An 11,312-nucleotide genomic window follows, 5' to 3' on the forward strand; every position below is an offset into this window, starting at 1 on the left:
AAAATAACAAAGAATTAAATGTGGCTGCATCAGTCCTAAACAAATAACTGCGATAACTAGGGTCCACGGCCTCTCAACAAAGCGTTATAAAAACGTATTGATTTTTGCCTAAATGCCCTAAATATCGCTCCGTCTTATTCATAATAAGTCTCTTGATCGCGTACCTTAGATACGAAATGAAACCGTGGCGGGTAGAAAAGAAAATTAATGCCTCGCCAATATTTGTTTTCTTTCAGATATTTCTTCCAGCAGATGTTTCTCACTGTTTATTTAAATTACATTAAATTCCTCTTACTTAAAGTTTGCATGAGAAAGAGCCCTTATCAGTAATAGCATGAAATTGGCCTTGCAGCAAGAAACACTCTTTTCAATTTTCTCTTCAATCGTTACCGACGTTGCCAGAAGAAATTATTCTCTGCACCAAATGTGTAAAACGTATAGAACAATACAACTTGGTATATTTCAAATAACGACTGTGTTCGTAGAAAACATGTAGAGAATAACAACTTTCAAGACGGCATTCGTTTCTTTTTTCTCAAGACTTCGCATCGAGAGATCAAAGTTCGACTCGTGGGGGGTAAATTCACGTGACACGCTCGGTACCCCTTTTCAACAGTCTCAGTTAGAGTATGGTTTTTGAACCCTTGTCTTTAATTCCTTTTTTTTTTTTTAAGAAGAAGCTTTTTTCATCATTATCGATAAAAAGACACCAACAAAACCCCTTCGCGATGCTTTTAGCATCGGCCTGAACTAGGTAAGTAATTATAAGACAGGTCTGAAACAGGGTATATATTTAAGGGTCTGGTCTTAATTAAATAGGGTATCAAATTTTTGGTTAGGTCATAAATAGGGTAGGGAAAATCACAGACTTAGGTCTTAAATAGGGTAAGGGCTTTGAGAAGCGGGCCCCTACTCCCCCCTGATTTATCATGGAGTATGAATAACAATAACCACTCAACGGTTTGTCTTTAGAAAACTGGGAAACTTGACGGGTGGGTCAACGAATGCTTATAGCCAAGATAAAACAGCCCGGTCAGAATTGTATATTTTGCAGCTGGCCAATATGTTTTTAGAATAATAAGTGTAATTTTAACATTTAAGAACGTCACATGAACCAGCTTTGACCTCCAATTTATCCTTCACCATTTTTTTTCCAATTTCAATTTGAAGCCTAAAAACGGGAAGAACATCAGTACGTTCCGGTAAACTTGTTAAAAAGAAAAACAGAATCAAAAAAGACAGACTCCATATTATTACAAATACCTTTGAAAACTTCATAAAACATGTTCAGCTATGAAATAACTGAAAAGGAAAAACCAAGGTGGTTTTTTTTTTTTTTTTTTTTTTTATGAGTAGAATTGATAATTAGCATGTTTTTTGTTTTTATTTTTTTCATTTTGTACCCCACAGATGATATTTTCAGGTGGACACTATTATTAAATGCTCTCTCAAGGTACCTCTTTGATTATAGATTACTTGCTATATATTTGCTATTTTTTATTGCCATATCACTTTTAGATTGTATATTGTACAGAGTGAGGTTGCATGGGAACATCGACCTTGACCAGGCCAACAACAAGACCGTAGAAAAAGAAATTCTGTTTTAAGGGCCACTCTTTTTTGCAAAATTTTAATTAGAGACTTATTTGCAATGAAAACTCATATTATTGTAAATTTTAGGTTCCTAACGATGTTGCGCTAGCTCATGACGTGATTGCTATTTACCATACTTTCGCCAGCGGATCAAAAGTAATTATTTTTAACGTAGGCTTGCTTTAGGTCGCGAGTGTGACATTTTTAAAGTCAACGTGTAGAAAAATCTGATGACAGTGCGTCTGGTAAGATAAAGAAAATCCATTGATCTGATGGCGTAAAAAGGAACTCACTACCTTGTTTACCATCTGTTTCACAATCGACGAGATGACTTTCGCAATTACCAACATAATAACCCAATGTCGGATGGCAGCTGCCACCTTTTAAAATGCTATTGGGGGTTCAAAATGAAATCATTTCCCTACTGAAAAACAATCATCAAGCAAAAGATTTACATTGTCTTTCAAAACAATCGCTCCTTTTTTTACCACAAGTTTAACAATGGATCAAACAAATTTTGTACAACATAATTACTCTACGGTTCACTGTATTGGTGGCCTTTCAGACGCTTTAGGAGATGGAAAATGTATTCATCCAACAAAGCAAACAAAGCACTTATATAGAGCACATCGTTATTCGCGGAACTAGGATTTCTTGCGCGAAAGAAAAATCGAGGTAAGAATCTGGAATAACAATTGTTTCCCTTTTCTAGCTTTTAGATTATGTCTATTTTAGTATTAAGCGCAGGCTGGATCGGAAATTCATGTCTTTTTCGTCTACTAATCCTTTCCTGTTTTATTTTACAATTTTATACCACATTGGTTTAAGATAAGGGGAGTAAGGAAGATTTTTCCCATTTTGTACAAAAAGAACCGGTCACCATTAACTCTATCAACTGAAGGATGAAATATGTTGAATTAAGAAAATCAATATAAACCTTAGCTGTACGTCGAAAAAATGGCGTTAAAATCATGACAATGCAAATTTGTAGGGTCCTTAACCTCTCTTTGGAAATTAAATCACACAGTTGTCGGCTATTAACCTATCCTCTTGTTGTCCTGGTGTGATAGCATTTTCTTTAACACAGTGGTCAACTATTTCACCGGACGAATAATTATCTCTAACGGACTTTTTATATGAGTATGGGTCGTAGAGATTTTTGATTGCAACAAGGTGTCAAGTCTTTGGTGGAAAATGGTTTCAAAATCAGGAATTGAACCAAAGCTAGAAAAGAAAGAAAACAGTCGCGAATAAATGATAAACGTTTTACGAGTCCTAATGGACCAAAAGTACATTTGAAATATAAAGTTCAGTTAAAGTTTGCAGTTCAAAGAATAGATGTCAAGTCTGCAGGGATCTGTTCTGCCCTGATGAAGAGATAAGCATCAAACAGTCGTTTCACTGTTTTACATCCACAGGAGTAATAGTTCCAAAGTGAACTTTGCCCTGTCCTCGTATTTTGGACAGCATGTTCGTTTTCACCATATTCCTGCTACACTGGCTGATGTGGAATGAAAACCATGCTACTCTAGCTGCACAAGGTGAAGTGAATAAATTATTTCCTTACCGTATTTTCCGTTATAACCTATTATTTCTAAAAACCTAACGCTTTAGTGACGCCAAATTAAGTATTGGAGAATTGGAATTAAACACCACGCAGTTTGCTTCTTGAAAATTAATTACACTTGGACGAATGATCGATAAAATTATCGATAAAGAGAGTCTTTCCAGTGCGCCCTACTAGGTGTTTTGAAGTCTGTCATGAGTTTTGCCAAACGTTGCCTGTTATTGCAACCCCGTCTGTTCTTTACGTACATATACATGTGGTAGGAGCATCCGTTTCAGTTCGTTTTCTTTCCTTTCGCGTACTGTTGCTCAGCGAACCCACAGCTTGTTTCTGGGCATACTATAAAATGGCACACGCCGGTTTATAAATAATATTTAACTCTTATTAACCGAGCAGGAGGTCTGTTTGGGAGAATCTTGATCGAGGTCGGGAGTACAGACCGAGGTCAAGATTCTCACATACAGATCGACTAAGTTCGGTTAATAATATATTTATAATATGGCAAACAAGAAAAAATTAATTCGTTTAATGTAACTGGTTTGTACTAGCTGACATTTTGCTTACGAACGGCGATGAGCTGAACTTAATTCTGCCAAACTCGTCCTCTTTACCTTTTTTCCTCATCAGGCTTCGCACTTCCATAATATGGATATTTTCTGGGACTAATATTTTGGAAGAAAATAGTCAATATTTTTGTATTTAGTTTGCAACTTTTTCACGGCAAAATGTAATCGGTCTAGATGCCGGTCTAGATGGGAAAATCTAGACCGCGGTCAATACCGATCTCAGACAAACAAATTCGTGAGTTCGGTAGTTCCCAGTCCTTGTGAGACACAGCCATATAATAAAAGGGGTTAATGGTGCAAATAACTTTCTACTTCTCTCCAGTAGAAAAAAATCACAAAATCTCAAATATTACTAAAATAAAAGTTATTAAAAATAGGGGAATTACGTCATATCATAGGTACTACGATAGATATCATTCATAGTTTAGCAAAACAACTGCATAAACACAGTTAATCGTTCTCTAGCGCTTACAGCAAAAGCATTGAGTGCAGCCACATAGATTACTTTATTGTTTTATCCGGCTTTACCCAGTCAGCCTCAAAGCAGGCCTAAAGTAAAGACCAAGCATAATCATCCTCGGAGACCAAGGGGCTGCTAGTCAGGACGATGCAATATTTTCGGGAGAGCGATATTTTCGGGCGAAAGTTTACTTCAAGAGCGGCAGAGCCCCTGGTCACTTACTTTACCGAACCAGTTCCAAAAGTGTGAAGTCCGTACCGCTGATTGCCCAATCAGTAAATCTTTCGCCTTCTTACACGAAGGGGTTTTCTTCATGTCGTTGATCACTGAACGACTTTCCACGATGTGCAAATCTCCTTTGCATGGGTAGAGCAACTACATCGATCGAACGTGGGGTTGATCGACGTAGTTGCTCCCTTACCAATATAGTGTTGGGTGTAAATTCGAGGAAGACCTCCAACAAGCCCTAAAAGAAAGCTAGTCTTTGTTTCCTGCAGTCGTTTTGAAAGCGGAACAAAGACTTACTATTCAGAAAATTGTGGCGAGATAATATGTTTTCGGGCAAACCTGCGAGTTTTGGAAATAGTTTAGCCTGTTGCCTGGAGTATTGAATTCCTTTAAGGCTAATAAAAGCTTACGAATTCCCTGTTAAATCCGTGAGTTGTTGTTATTTCGCTTCGTATACAGGGGCGGATCAGGATTTTTCATGGGGCGTGGAATGGGTGTAGAAACAATGGGGCACATTCTACCAAAACGTTTCAATTTGAGAATTGCAACGAAAATACAAGCAATACTACAAAGTAGAAATTACAGTGAAGTACCTTTCTTTCATTTGTAACTCAGTCCTCGTATACATTAAAGTAGAAAATGTAATTTTATCTCTTCTTTTCTTGTAACCTCATTGTAATTCATCAACATGTGATGATTAGGAATTTAACTTACTATTATCATCATCATCATCATCACCATCATCATCATCATTATTATTATTATTATTATCATCTATACTATATTATTATCTATCTATAAGCCATTATTATCATTATTATTATTATTATTATTATTATTTCTGCTAAAGAAACGGAAAAGACTGCTATGCAGGCTACAATATTTGACATATTCACGATTTATTTCAATTTTTTTTTTTTTTTTTTTTTTTTTGCTTACTCAGATGGCGGTTAGCTAGCCACCCAATCCACAGCCCCTCCTAAATCTGCCCTTGTCATATCAATAGGCTCTTTGCAGCGTGACCTATTTTTCATAAAACTATGGGCTATAACTTAACGAATGCCAGGAATGGAAAACGCATGTCGAAAATATCAAAATGGCCAAGTTTGAGGCCCCCGTCATTAAAGAAGGAGATTTTACGACAGTCCGAATTTTTTAAAGAATAAGAAGTTTTGTATGAAAAAAGTTGCTGGAGAGCAAGACCTTGCTCTCCAACAACATTTTACATACAAATCCTCTAAATTTTCCGAAAATTCAAACTGTAGTATAAACTTACTCTTTAATTCTAGGGGCCTCAAACTTAGCCATTTTGGTATTTTCGATGCGCTCTTTCCATTTCTGGCATTCTTTAAGCTATAGTCCATAATACAAAAAAAATTTCTGGGAAAACTTTGGTCACGTGACCCCAGCTGCAAAGGGCCTATTCAGTGCTGAGGACCAGGCGAAATACCTCTGGTCACTGGGAATTGTAAAGCTGGATATACATAGGGGAAAGCAAAATGAGGGATAAAGAAATATTGGATGGAAAGGGGCAATTCGCTTTGTTGTAAAGAAGTCCGGAATCATTGACCAAGAATGAGAAATTCAGGGCCATGTTCTCGAAGGAGATCTATCAAAACATTTCTGTCATGTCTGTTGCTGTTGTTTGTGTTCAGGTATATACTGCTGTTCATTGATAAGCTCACTGATTTGTTTACCAGGAAAAGGGTTATTCTATTTTCATAGTATTATTAATTACGAAGTTATGTTGATGTCTAAAAGCTGACAGACACATCAAAATAACGTTTTTCTCATTTTTATTTATAACAAGAGGCTCCAAGTTTCGGAAGGCGGCGTGGCCGAGTGGTTTAGGGCGCTGGATTTGAAATCTGGAGGTCCCTGGTTCAAATCATCCACCCTACAGCTATCTGGATTTGGTCTCGGTAGTCCCGAGTTCAACCAGTTGGGATTCTTAATAGTTTATGCTATATTTGAAATATTTGTTTATTTATTGACAGTGTCCCCAATTAGCACATTAGTGCTAAATACATCGACACTTAAATAAAGTGATTATTATTATTATTATTATTATTATTATTATTAAGTAGCCTATACTCATGCGCACGAGGTTAAAACTCGTTTAAAATAGATACGCAATGCGTACATAGCCAGACGAGCAATTTGAAAACGTGTGCCATCTGACAACTAGAGATAATACGGGAGAAATGCCAATTTAAAAAAAAGTGCATCATAGATCTAAGATATAGATAATTAAGATGCAGGAGAGAAGATAAGTGCTGTAACACAATATGCCATCTTTATTACAAGGATATCGCAAGCCGCAAGCAAGCCGAGTCGCAAAATTATAGATAGGAAATTAACAAATGATCAGAATTGCGAATTGGATGAAATATCTTCTTTCATAGCAATTCTGAACCAAATCTCTTTAGGCATTCTTTGTTCAAGTGTTAGACTTGTTTATGTTGGTTGTTAGGAATATATTCCAGTACTGGGCCATTGTAACAAATATCAACTTTGCCTTATTTTTATTATATTTGTAATTTGATTTTAAAGTATACTTGAAACTTGATAAATTGACGGTACACTCAGTAGGCACCTGGTGTTTTCTGTATGTTATATCATGCAATGCCATATTTCCTAGACTTAAAATATTTTATTATATGGCTTTGGCTTGTGGCCGATATAACGCGCGCTCTGATTGGCTAAGAGCGAGATCTGAGCGGTCATTATGCAGCCGTAATGCCCACGGGCCGATTACGGATTATGCAAATTGGGAAGGGCCCGGCTCGGAAAATTCAAGCGCATTGAAACGATGAAAGCCGATTAAAAAAAGTAAGAGAAGTAAATTTAATTCCGAGTAGCTAAAAGTTTAGGGATTTTTCCTTAATAAAATGTATATAGAAGTCGTTTTGGACTTACCGGTAACCTTGGCGAGCACTAGTGAAAAGCAATCAAAGTTTGCCGAGTGTAAAGCTAAAATCGCTAAGTGAAAAACACCATCGGCAGATGTGTCACGTATCCTGAGCAGAAAACCACGAAGAAACTTATAAGTTATCATCTTAGTCACAATAATTACATAGACATTGAACTCCGTTTCAGTTCTCATCAAATAGATTCCCTCGCTTCAACACAAGCAAGCGAAAATCAGCTTCCAGAATCATCAGATGTAAACAATCGGGCGGTTTCTGTCGGTAGCAGTGTTTCTGATACCTGCAGGAAGTTTTAGACGCTCACAAGGCTTGAAAAGTTCATTCATAAGTCCCAGAATGAAGAAGGCCGAGATATGTTGTCGAAAACGAATGCGAAGATCGAGTTATTCTGAGCAGTGCATTCTGAAGCATTAGTATTTTCTTTCACCGAAAGACCGTTGGTTTAGACCAGTTTGAAGCACTTTCTGTCTTTTCTATATGCGTTGACGTTTCGGCACAAAAGTTGGAAAATCTCCCTCATCAAGTTGTGGCTCCACGATACTAAAATACCTTTTTGAGGGCTGTGACAATCATTTTTCCCGTAAAGAATTACGGTAGTGAAGTTCAATGACTGTGTAGTTTTGCCCTAGGTTTGAGACGATGAATGAATCGGTAAACGCGCGCATCGCCGGATGTAAATTGACGACTTCCGCTTGAATAATTTTTTTTTCTTCAATTCGTGAGCCATATAATAAACAACTTAATAACCTCGACCGTTCGGTCGCTACGGGAAAATCTCAAACCTCGGCCTACCGTATTGACCTCGCTGTCGCTCGGTCAATACGGCAAGACCTCAGTTTGAGATTTTCCCGTAACGACCTCACTCTCGGTTATTAAGTAGTTAATTATACATATATCCTTACACATGTTCCTAAAAATTTAATAGGTTTCAATAATTGATACAGAATACAAGGTGACTAGACTAACCAAGAAGTAGGAAAAGAAAAATGAAAAACAGAACTTAAACACACAAGTGTTTTATTACGTGACATTGTTTGTCACATTCTTCTTGACTCGATCTCGATAGGAAATCGAGCAATTTTAGTTTTTAATGGACACAAACCTTGTACCAGAATACCTTTAAGTACATTACAATCCTTTTTGCATCTTCTAAAAGCTAAAGATATAAGCAGTTGTCTGAAATAACAGCAAAAACACTTTCACATGGAAACTCGAGAAAGTAATTTCCAAAGTTCATAGAAATTGTCAAGTAAAACACAGGTAAAATTTCATCATCAGTTTCATTTCACCAGTACTTTCAAGTGTTTCATATATTACATGTACTTCAAAATTTATTTTCCAGATTTGGGGTTGTTAGAAATTATTTCTTTTAAAAAGATATTTAAAAGAGTCGCACAGAAGTTTGCAATACTATGTAAATAGTCTCGGTAAAAAGTTTTTACCGACTTGTTACTCGAACTAAGCTAGTATATAACTATAACTGAACTGAACGACTTTAATCTGCATTTGATTATGGCGACAAGATAAGCGCCGAAACGTCAAGTTATAGTATTTATTTTTCTTTTAAAAAGATTTCTTTGAAATCGAGTATCAAACAGTCCGGGGCATTACCAGAAATGGATATATGATTTTCTGTACTCCGATTGTCTCACGCAAAACCAAAACATTGCCTAGACCGCGAACGGACTAAGACTTAGAGGAATGGCGAGCGAAAAGAAATCTATGTTGGCGGGGACGTCGCATAACAAACAACAACAATAATACGGTGGAGTCCTCCCCATCTGTTAATCCCACGATCTCTGGAACCTGCGAATAATTCGAACTAGTAGGCGTTTTCCATGGATTCGCTTTATTCGTGTAATTAATTTTACTCCCAATTCGAACCAATTTTCTTCAATAAAGTTAGGATAAACTGAATTGATGCGACTTACTTTGCACGAGGTATCGTTCAACAACACAGGACTGCCGAAGATCAACAAAGGCTGATTTTGGCCTCGACAGCGCTGATCACCACTTTTAATTTAAGCTAAGCTGTTTGCTGTTGCATTATGACAGTTTATCTAAATGAAACATTGATTTTATATCATCTCTATCAGGTATTGAAGACAGTTGAAGTAATGTGGATTTTTGTGAATTTTCTATTCAGTTCTTTTCTTAAATCTTGACCCTTTTTCAACATGTGCTCTAGTGCAGTGAATCTCAGCAATCTCAACTTTTTGCGATTCAATGTAGAACAGGTTAGAATTGTTTTAAAACGGGAAGTTTATTTCATCCTTTCCATGTGTTATATCATGTATAGAAGTTTTTCAGTGATTTTTAGAAGATGATGCTTGCAAGCTTGCAATAAACGATCTTTACCTGTTCTTTAAAGACTCACTGTCTCTAAATAAATCCGTTTTAGTAGTTGGTTTTATATCTATATATGCATTGTTCAGGTTTCAAATAATATAACAAAGGATCACTACATAACCTATTACTGTTAATAAGGTAATATGCATGTATTCATGTCCGACCATGTACGCACTGCGTACCTATGTTTTGGCTCTGTCTGTGGCTGCCTTCAGTGAATTCACTTTGTTTTTATACTCCCATAAAGGCCCTTGAATTTTCTTGGTTATAGTTCTCTTTCCGTTGCAAAAACCAATTTTTACCCAGGCAGTGAGGCTCTCTCTTTTTTGTCTTCTCGTTCAGTCACAAATCGCCGTCTGGTCTCTAAAGCGCATGCGTCACCTGTGCCCGCGAGGAATTTACAGAAGTTGTCGTCGTGAAAAGTTAGCACGGATTCCATGAGTTTTTGGGCAATGAAAGCACATATAAACGAACACACCGTTCACGGTAGACCAGCACTAAAGGACGTTAAGCGTTTTCGGAACGGGTCGGTCTGCAAGCCCTACGAGAATCGAGATCAATGTACGAGCGAACATTTTGAGTGAATTTGTCAAGAATCATGTTATACGAAAGGAGCTATCAACCGGGGCTATCAACTCTTAATTCAACTTGATAAAAAGCATCTTCAGAAGCGTCATCGTATTTTTAGACGTAATCGTGAACCAAGTAGAATCCCAGCACGAACTCAAGAACGTCTAAGCAACAAGAACAGCAAGGTTAGAGAATTTGCTTACGAATGTATCTGTTCTAGTACACCTCGGTAAAACGATCTGAGAAGGTTCCTAAAGAACGATAACGTTAAAATCTCAAACTAAACGATATTCTCTCGTTATTTTCTTGTAACAGGGTTATGTGTCTCTACAAGAATAAAATCCATGTAGCGAATTATTGTACATTTAAGCTAAAAGAAACTAATGTGCGTTGACCCCAGCAAAACAATTCTTGGCTTGCACTTTCACGCAATCCTGGCGCAATAAAAAATTTGTTCGAAAATCATTTCGTGGATAAAGTCAACAAAAATTGTGACGTTATAGGGGATTAATAAAGACGTTACTTCTCTAAGTTTTAAGTCTGTGCGTTTTCCCAAACCTCCGATATTAGTCCAAATATTTTGCGCAAATTTACAGAGCCCAAAATAGTGTCAACATCTGGAACTTACTTTGGCTATCGAGATGACTGATTATCTGTACTGAACAAAGAAGCATTTACATAAGCACTTTTCCTAATACTTTAACTTCTGAATGGGCTAAAACTCACGAGATAAATATATGTTTTTCGACAAACGCGTTCGTAGCTCTATGTCACGCACCGCCATAACTCAAATTCAAAATGTCTCGCTTGCTTGAGAAACGCAAAAAAAAAACAACAACAACGACGACGACGACGACGACTACAAAGGCTAATGAAAATAAGCTGAAACGTTTATAGGCTGATGTAAAGACCTTGACTCATTTCACGCCCTAAAGGCCTGCAAACGAGTAATAAGCTATCAATCGATTCCAAGAAATGGAACCAAAGGCAGAATAGCTTGAGCACATCGAATCGATTGAATTTCGTACGACTTCAAAAGCAGAACATTT

This window comes from Orbicella franksi, chromosome 4 (assembly GCF_964199315.1).
Source record: "Orbicella franksi chromosome 4, jaOrbFran1.1, whole genome shotgun sequence".
NCBI lineage: Eukaryota > Metazoa > Cnidaria > Anthozoa > Scleractinia > Merulinidae > Orbicella > Orbicella franksi.